This window comes from Pollicipes pollicipes, unplaced genomic scaffold, assembly GCF_011947565.3.
Source record: "Pollicipes pollicipes isolate AB1234 unplaced genomic scaffold, Ppol_2.1 Scaffold_3447;HRSCAF=4054_pilon_pilon_pilon, whole genome shotgun sequence".
Classification (NCBI taxonomy): Eukaryota; Metazoa; Arthropoda; class Thecostraca; order Pollicipedomorpha; family Pollicipedidae; genus Pollicipes; species Pollicipes pollicipes.
The window spans coordinates 3,101,481-3,111,659 of NW_023596297.1; the positions used below are offsets into that span (position 1 = coordinate 3,101,481).

Below are 10,179 nucleotides of genomic sequence, written 5' to 3' on the forward strand. Positions count from 1 at the left end.
GAAGGTGACGGGATAAGTCAGGTCACAGAGGAAAAGTTAACAAATATCAATTTTGAAGATGTGCTAGTTCTGCTGCTGGACCTTCCAACCTCATGCACCTTGACCTGAAGTCTGTACCTCTGACACAAACCACCGATCCAAATCCGGAGATGCTCCAACCTATTCATCATTTGAGCCCAAGCGTACTTGACTTGTCGCTACTTCTTGAAGTCTTGAAACTTGAATGAACTTATAAGCTTACTTCTTGAGGCTATTACAATAATGCCAGTATGCCATTTGAACCATCAGAATCGTTGCAATATACGGCCCCGGCCTGCCATCCGTCGTAGCCAGATGTTCACTAACTGATGAAAATGGATGTCCGTCATATAAAGCGGTGCGTACACCAACGCAAGACATCCCATCGAAATGAAATACTTCCCATTGTTTGTTCCCACTGCCAACTGGAAATCGTGCCAGTTTGGGAAATAACCGAAGCAATATACGTGATACGGTTCGGCCCAATTGAGGGAAAGGGTCGTTAGGGGTCCATCGGCCTCTTGCGACCCATGGACGACACATGGCCTCTGTCCTCCCTGCCGGCTCCCCTATGCTCGATGCTGAGGGACATCTCTGCATTGGTATGGAGCTCTTCCCATTAGCTGCCGTTTGGAGAGCGATCCACGCGATTGACTGGGACCTTAAATTTCAACTCTCCGGGCTGGGGCTCCTCACATCTGCCTGGTATGCCTAGGGCTCCTCATATTAGCCTAGTATGCTTACTTCTTATGTGTTCGGAGGGTCCTGCACTGTTGCCGGGGGCCTGTGTGTTGAACTGCCTGGTCTATTTCGACGGCTCAGAAGCTCTTCACATTGGTATTGGGTTTTTATGGTTTGCCACCTGTCTTTTTTTGTTGTCGAGATTTGATGAGCTTGCCTTTGGTCCTACACACATTTTTCAGTGCAGCCTGCAGATGGGATGCATGGGAAAGTCGGTCTTTGATGTCATGTCTTTTGATTACTTTTCTCATCAATCTATTCTAGTGGTCGGCGGGCATGGCCTGCGAGAGCACTGTTCGGAAGCTCGAGAGGTCCGTTGGCGGCATATTCCTATTGTGGCTGCGGAGCCGGCAGTGTTCCAGTACTGCGTATGGCCCCTCCCCTTGCTCAAAATCGGCCCATCAGCATCGAACCGGGCGGCTGTCAATGCAGTGTCCATGCGCCTCAGGCTTGACAACTGGACTGAGTAGGTCAGACGTCCGAGCCGGGGTCAAAGGGCAAGGGGTTAGCACCAACGAATTGCGTGCGAGGACCGCCGAAGAGTCAGAGTTCTGGAGTATGAATAAATATTTAGATCCTGCACACCGTACTGGATGAATTTTGGGACGCTGGGAGCCGGGGCAATTCGTCAGCGGGCGGGCGCAAGCAATCGGATCCAAAACCGTCAGAAGAACGGTCAGCCGTCGTCCAGCTGTAAGAATATCACGCTGTCATGTGGTTCGCAAGATGTCTGGTGTGCATTTAGAAGTAAGCAACTCCCGTGTGCGCTCCAAATCACCTGAACGCCCAAAATGACCCGCGGTGTTTCTTGCGAAGGGCGGAAGGCCCCAGATCATCACACCAAAACCCTAACATTTTCCGTTAGGTTCAGATCGCAATTTTGGAATGCGCGTGGAGCAATGTCAGGATGGCCGAGTGGTCTAAGGCGCCAGACTCAAGGTTTCCTTCCCTCGGATAGAGGGTGAGCGTTCTGGTCCTCGTATGAGGGCGTGGGTTCGAATCCCACTTCTGACAGGAATTTTCTAGGGAACTAATTTGAATGGGAGGCCGGGAGTTAGACTAGATCGAGGTATAAAGAAAGATGTCTTACATAGGGGTTATAATTTGCCGGTATTTAAGGCTGAAAAATGATGTGGGGTGGCTAGCAGCAAGGCACATTGGATGCTCGAGCTTATTAACGGGAGAATGGCGATGGAGATTGGTTGACATTTCGGCAACATACCTGTACTGAAACAATAGCAGAAGTGAATTCTGCTATTGTGTCGATCTGAATCCACTTCTGCTATTTTTTCGATAACGGCATGTTGCCGAAATATTCATCTATCTATATCTCCATGCTCCCGATTTTTCTTCGAGACATAAGGCTATTACTACTGTCTTATCTACGTGAATAATGTTCCTCGCAAATGCACTGAGTAACTTGACCAGGAATTTTGTCAAAAAGTAATGCTTATGATCTACAAATGTAAGACCACACCTAGAGAATGATGTGCGGACTTGGTCCCCCTGCCTCCAAAATATAAATATTGTCTGGAGAGAGTACGGGCGAAAATCATGTAAGATGATACATGGAATTGGCAACTTACAATGCAAGAGTAGGCTTTGGACCTTGGATTTGTACTCACTGCAATGTTGTGGGCTTAGAGGGTATCTGATAGAGGTATTCAAGGTTATGAAGGAGATAGACGAGGTAGATTTACAAGGAAAACTGGACATTGGGCTGAGACTTAGAAGAAACCACATTCCCTTTGCAAAGAGTAGGAGTAGAGCTATGAACAGACAGATGTCATTCAGTCAGAGAAGTGAATCATGGGAATGGACTGTCAAACGAGTTTGTAGGAAGTATCTCTCTTGCAGCATTTAAAAATCGTTTGGACAAGCTTTATCGGCCTAAGGATCTCGTTTATAGCTAAATTCAGGCAGGTCAGGTGTTAGAATAGTTTCGAGGGTGCGTGCGGAACCTGAGGTAAACCAGCCTTGAGAGGCCCTTGCGACTCTTTGCTGGCCTGTCTTTTCATCTGTATGTCTTTAAATACCAAAATATAAAAACACAATTTTTCAACCTAGCACCTGCAGCCGGTTTAGGGTCATGACAGCGGGAAAAAATGGTTCCCTGGTTCCACAGCGCGCGTCGTGTGCCAATAGATGATGTTGCCTCGCCTCGGTGAAAGCAATCCTTTATTCGCAGCACGGCAGCACGCGACGAAGAAAGCGAGCCACCCGCGCGGCCGATATCCGTTCGCGAGCGGCGCTACCACCAAACGCTAAGAAACATATCTGCCGCAAGGTGGCGGTAGATTTTGGGGCTCAAGTGGCAGTGCTCACGATCACCGGCCGCCAGGCCTCTGTGGCTTATGGGCCCCCCCTCCCCGTCATGATTTACAGTGAAGCAGAATGATGCAGCCGACTGTGGCGCATTTATTTTAGTGTAATAGACCACAGAAAGCGATACTAGACTCAAAGAAACTTAGATAGCTCTAGTTTAAATACGACACAAATGATATGGAGATAGTAATTATCTTAAAGTCGTCTTGAGCTTCTGACTTTCAGTCCGAAAATGAGGTCGTGCATCATACTAGCAGCTAGCAACCTGTTTGGTGTTCCGGGCTGACAGGAGGCCTGATATTGGAGACACATTTTACGCCAGGGGAGCAACCTAGCCTGGTCACCACGAAGGATCGACAGCGATAAACAATTCACCCGTAGGGTGCTGCCATCTATACTGGCCATCTACATGTCTGAAATGAAAAGTACTGCCCACATGTGTGCCGGTGGCTCCACATCCCTCGCCACTCATTCGCATCCTGAAAGCGGGAGCGTGAATGCTTTCTCATCATCAGAGGGGCATGGGACATTCTACGAGCGTGTTTGTGTGTTCTCATCGCCAGGGGCGGCACAGCAAAGAGGGAGCAGACGAGGACAGTTTCGCCTCTCATTCTGACGGCAGGCAAAAGGCGAAAGGGGGGGGGGGGGGCGAGGAAGATGTTGCTTTGTCCCGTCCAAATTTTTGGGAAGCCCAATTTTGTTGAACTCAAATCATTTTTCTGCCGTAGATTACCACAATTCAGGTCAAGGAGGCCGCTTAAATTGAGCTAGAAAGTAATACACCGGGTTCAGAAGACCCTTTCTCCACCAGGAGGCCCGTTCTTTGGAGGTTGTTCATTAGGCCACGTTTGTGAATAAATATCCCATGCTCGAAATTAGCGGAGCCAATGCTGTGTTAAGGAAGCCCTCTGTTGGCTCTTGAGCCTCTCGTTATGAACTAGGAGACCCCTATTCTGGGTAATGAGGCTCCGTTTTTGGATTCCATTCATCACGTGGCTGTGGTGTCGGAGCAGGATTACCTGTTTAAAAAATGACGAGGCCCCTGGCTAGATTCAGGATCCTCCCCTTCATGAATCGGGAACATCCTAATCTGGATAAGGTACGCATTAGGAGGCCCTTTTCTGGAACAGGAGGCCTCGTTTTGGGAAAGCGAGATGATTTGCTGGGTAATCAAAAGTCCCCTATTTTGGATATTGCTCGGATATGATGAATGTATCAAGACCGTGTGAAGAGGCCCCATTTTGTCCAGGAGGCCCCCTGGAAAACCCTGCCCCAACTCAAGATCGGTGGCGCCACCTCTGATTATCATCTGATTAGGATTTGAACAGCCTTCACGTTATGACGAATATCTACATTACCAGATGGTCCTCTAATGGCAGCATGCATCGATTTCTTACAGCGTTGATGACGTAGGCCGCGTGGTCGTAGGCACACTGGGGGCCGGGGCACCGCGCTTTTGCCTTTACTTGACACATTGACACAAGCACTATTAGCATGAAAAGTAGATCCGGCAGACTTAAACCTGGCCTGTGCTTCAGCTGTCTGTGAGCCTCTCCGTCCCTGATCGGTAGTGTCGCTACGTCCCTGGTCGGTTGTGTCGCTACGTCCCTGGTCAGTTGTGCCGCTACGCCTCTAGGTCGGTAGTGTCGCTACGTCCCTGGTCGGTTGTGCCGCTACGTCCCTGGTCGGTTGTACCGCTACGCCTCTAGGTCGGTCGTGCCCCCACGTCCCTGGTCGGTAGTGCCGCCGCGTCCCTGGTCGGTTGTGCCGCTACGTCTCTAGGTCGGTCGTGCCGCTACTCCTCTAGGTCGGTCGTGCCTCCACGTCTCTAGTTCTTCAGCTTTATGAGTCACGCTGATCGCTCACCCAGAAAGTACTTCGTCTTTATTTAGTATGTACTAAGCTGTAACGGCTGAAGGCATGATGTAACCAAATTTACATGATTACTTTTGGTTCCGAAACACTCTGCACAAGTCTCGCGCCTGTGTGATACCATTACGCCATTCGTTGTCGCAACGCTTTTTTGTCGCAGGTACCAAGGATGGAATATCATTTTTGCCGTCTGCTATCTCTGACCATCGCGGTGTTAGTAGGTCGCACTTGTTCGCTCGCACTTGTTCGTCCATTTTTACAATAGGTGCCGTGTCAAGTTCAGCTCTCAGGACCTCGCTGCTACTCCACAGACTCTCCCGAGGCCCTACTGCCCATTCACGGCATGATATAATTCGCTATTTACCATGTTCGTAAATGTGGTGCGAAATGAATTGCTCCTTTCATTGCTTTCATGCCTACAAATCTGAGAAACACTAACCTTTTGACGTGCCTCACATCCGGCGTTAGAATTTATTACCTATCTATGGATCAACGCTTAATCACTTTGGCTAATGATGACGCGTAGCTGAAGCGTTGCGCGTTTTCAATAATCCGGCCCATTACTTTTATTTCTATTTGGGCGCTATAGGGTGTGCAGGCAGCGGTAAAATACGCTGATGAAAATCAGCTGCTTGACCGGAATACAGGCGGCGTATACGCTTTTATCACACCTTTGTCTTATTTGGGCACACTCTGCACTGTCACTGCCGTCTAATCTCAAGACTTTGGGTCGCATGGGAAACCAATGCCATCTTTTGGCCGTCAGGAATTTCAGCGCCCTTGGTTCTCACGAACAACCGGCTCGCGGCCGTCAGCTCAGGCCGTCTCAAAGCCTTGTGTGCCAAAATTCACTTCTCACTTCTGAGCGTTGCATGCATGTTAATTGTTAAATGATCCGCATCCCACAGTCTGCTGAAGGCTTATGACGGTCAAATGTCATTGTCATCTTTAATTGCGAAACCAGCACTACTTTAAAACTAAAGTTAGTCTTGTCACGCCCGGCGTTTTCCTTTCAAAAGATACAGCATAGATCGATAAAAATGGCCCTTGTAAAGCATTTCAGATACTAGCAGGCAACCTTTTATCTAAATCCATTGCTATGTAAGTCAGGACGGATGCAGACTTTCATAAACATCACTTTATGCCTGCGTGAGCGGAATGCTGCTCCGCATTATGGATATGTTATGTGTACGTTGGCATGTGCGTCTACGCAGGTACGTTGTGACTATAACAGACATGTCATGTCAGGCCCACGTGCAGGATATACGCATGCACGCCTAGCAATGGGTGCCATTTGAATGTCTCATTGCCAGCTCGCCCTGTACGGGCGATTGATGTTATCAATAAGACATGTGTGTCTGAATCTTTAGACAAGATCCAAGATCTCAAATAATCCGTCGGAAAAATTGGGAGAAATTCTGGATCGCAGGACAAGATCCCAGCCAAAATAAGGAAAAGCTGAAGAGGGAAAAGCTAGTGGATTCCAAAAAATCATTGCACAAGATTCCAGACGAAGATACTAGGTCCTAGAAGATTCTTTCAGTGAAACTTGAAGATGGATCTCGAACCTGAAAAGATTCCTCGGAAACATTTTAAAATAGATCCTGAAGCCTTGAGCATCCAATGTCTCGTGCTTAAAAATCGACATCAGGATCCAACTACTGGGTCTGCAACAGAGCAACGGCTTCTGGCTTCAGCGCAGATCTCCAACCCAGGCCTGCAAGCACTTAATGAAATCGATGAATATGCGTGCTGGGATTCATGGGCCAGAAAATTTGAAAATTCGTCTTCCATCTGCCTCAAGGAACACCTGATTAACTTCGAAATAAAGTCAACGAAGCCACTAAGCACAGTCGAGGTTTTCCAAGCAATCATCATGGACATTTGGAGCTCCGCCTAGACCATATGATTCTCGTCGCTTCCAGTTGCTAAGAGGACAGTTATATCAACGTTAGCGGCCAGGGGCGTAGTTGCACTAAAAGAGTTGGGGGATGGGGAGGAGGGAGAGGGGGGGGGGGGGGCTGAGCAGGTGAGTTTAAGTTAGAGGACTGGAGCCCCACCTCCACCCACCAACTAGAAGGGAAACTGCACCCCGGGTTGATGACATTCAAAGTCTGCCTGGTAGCGATGCAGTTTTCTGCAAGCTGAATTGACTTCGGCGGGGGGTTGCACTTTCAGGAATTGCTATTCCATGATATAATTAATTGCGTGTGTGTGTTTTTGATATGCTGTGACCTGCCCGAGACTCTGATTCGTATCTTAAATACTAGAGGATTATTTGCATTACTGCACTGCTGTGTATACTGAGTGCCAAACCGTTCCTGAAAATTGCCGATTCATTCAGCTCCAATATTGTCATATTAAAAATTTCCAGCAGGGTTCAACAAACATGATGCGATTGAAAATGACGTACACCGAATGAGTAAGAGCTAGCGAGGAGAGACTGCGCTGCACTGCTACACTCTGGTCTCCATAGACGCCGTTGAGTTTTATGTCATGCATTTTCCCGGCCTCCTGGCGACGACTTTCTCTAAACTAGGTCATGCCAGCGACACGATCACCCCATATATGCCCAAGCGACTCGTTTCTCGTAATCTGCGCGCACTTCACCTTATCACCAGCCGTCCAGACCCGCCTTGAGCGACGCCGCGCCGTTGCCGCCGAGCCGTTGACGAACCGCGGCGTGGCGTCGTCCGCGCGCCGACCTCGGCGGCCCGGCCCGGCCAGCACGCCGACCGGCCTTTCCAGCCGGCCGCTCGCGGCGGCGGCGCGGCCGTGACGCGGCGGATTTGACGCCCCCGGCCACACTCGATTGGTCGCCGGACGCACGCCGGTCGCGAGCGCGGTCAAGTGAAAAAGCGCACGACGCCGGCGAAACCGCTGACGGCGCGCGGCGAGGCGGCGCCGTGGCGTCGCTTCCGCGCCGGGCACCGGCCGGAGTGGGGCTGTTGGTGGGAGGAGGCAGGGGCACCGACCACTGCGAGCCTGGGGATGGGAGGAGGCAGGGGCACCGACCACTGCGAGCCTGGGGGTGGGAGGAGGCAGGGACACCGACCACTGCGAGCCTGGGGGTGGGAGCAGGCTGGGGCACCGACTACTGCGAGCCTGGGGTGGGAGGAGGCAGGGGCACCGACCACTGCGAGCCTGGGGGTGGGAGGAGGCAGGGGCACCGGCCGGAGTGGGGCTGTTGGTGGAAGGAGGCAGGGGCACCGACCACTGCGAGCCTGGGGTGGGAGGAGGCAGGGGCACCGACCACTGCGAGCCTGGGGGTGGGAGGAGGCAGGGGTACAGACCACTGCGAGCCTGGGGTGGGAGGAAGCAGAGGGCACCGGCCATTGTGAGCCTGGGGTGGGAGGAGGCATGGGCACCGGCCATTGTGAGCCTGGGGTGGGAGGAGGCATGGACACTGGCCACTGTGAGTCTAGGGGTGAGAGGAGGCATGGGCACTGGCCACTGTGAGCCTGAGGGTGGGAGGAGGCAGAGGGCACCGGCCATTGTGAGCCTGGGGTGAGAGGAGGCAGAGGGCACCGGCCATTGTGAGCCTGGGGTGGGAGGAGGCGAGGTACACCGGTCATTGTGAGCCTGGGGTGGGAGGAGGCAGGGGACACCGGCCGGAGTGGGCTTGTTGGTGGAAGGAGGCAGAGGGCACCGGCCATTGTGAGCCTAGGGGGTGGGAGGAGGCAGAGGACACCGACCACTGCGAGCCTGAGGGTGAGAGGAGGCATGGGCACTGGCCACTGTGAGCCTAGGGGTGGGAGGAGGCATGGGCACTGGCCACTGTGAGCCTAGGGGTGAGAGGAGGCGTGGACACTGGCCACTGTGAGCCTGGGGGTGAGAGGAGGCATGGGCACTGGCCACTGTGAGCCTGGGGTTGGGAGGAGGCAAAGGGCACCGGCCACTGTGAGCCTGGGGGTGAGAGGAGGAAAGAGACGACGATGGTCGTAGGAACGGAGAATCAGAGCATCGCGGTCCTCCCACCTTTCGTAAGAGTTTAACCTTAGCTCTAACTAGTCGATGAGTGAAAAGAGCCGACTTCAGAAAAGAGTTCCTAATTTTGAGGGACGTGTCTGCGTCCCAATGTCAGCTTTTTGTGGCCCGGTGGAAAAAAACATCATTCTGCTTGGTTAAAACAAAGGGGCACGCTACACTCCCAACTACTTTTCTGGGAAGCGTGGCCCATAACAGACGTTCATTGATAGCCCTGGAGGCTGGGTGTACCTTCCTATTTAATTAGCGGGGAAGGGGAGGGGTTTCAACCCTCCAAACTTGGGGTCAAGCCCCCAACTTTAAAAAAGAAAGTAAGCCAAATTCAAGGACGAACCCGTTTGTCGACGTATTTTGGGGGTAAGTTTCATCAATATTCACTTTTAAGCCCACCCCTGCCCTTTCCTCCAACTCACTCTGCGGACCTACACCTCCGGCCTGGAGACAGAGTTGTGAATAGAAATGTAAAATTGCTGAACCGCAAAACCGACGGCCGACATCACATCAGCACCGACGGCATGGTGGCTGGCGACGGCTGGCGCTACCGTCGCTTCCTAGGTTGGCGACATTGACAAAGTGCTGGTGCCAGTGACATTGCCTGCAATGAGTACAGTGACAACCGATGCCACTGCTCGCACCGGTCCAACCTGGCCAGGTCTGGGCCGGTACCCAGTGTGGCGAGGCTGGTGTTGGTGCCATGCGGGTGTCACGCTTGACAATCTCTTGACAATCTCTCATCTCCCCAGTCGCAACACTTGTGAGATGGCCGTGATCCTGAGGACACGCTGCAGCACCAGCCGCCTGCTGCGATTACACCCAGATACCTGGTTAACACAGCAAGCCGCAGACTACGGGCTATGCAATACGTAAGGACTCCGTAAAAGAGGAGATGGGGGGGGGGGGAGAGGGAGGGGGAGAGGGGTACGTCCCCAGCTTGTTCTGGAATTTAACGTAGCACCCATGGTATTGCACGGGAAGCGACTTACTACTCAAGAAACCTCACCGCCCCCGTCCCGAACTTTTTGCCCGTGCTGGTGGTCCGAGAAGAGATGGCACACGGCCGCAGCACACAACTTTGTACGCCGGTTTAATACACTCCCTCCCTACGAAGGAAGGAGGCCCTTACATTCACTGTCCGGAACTGGGGGTTGCCTTTTGTTGCACACCCAGAAAACCGGGCCACATGGCTAATTTGCATTTGCCGGCTGGTGAACTGACCTAAAATCTGTCCGAAATGAG

The 10,179-nt window shown here is 52.0% G+C and overlaps 1 non-coding gene across 1 annotated transcript; it reads left to right on the forward strand.

Moving 5' to 3' along the window:
- Positions 1–1,660: 1,660 nt before the first annotated feature.
- Positions 1,661–1,773, forward strand: TRNAL-CAA (transfer RNA leucine (anticodon CAA)). The gene is made up of 2 exons: positions 1,661–1,698; positions 1,728–1,773. It is a non-coding gene; the product is annotated as a tRNA-Leu (tRNA).
- Positions 1,774–10,179: the final 8,406 nt, after the last annotated feature.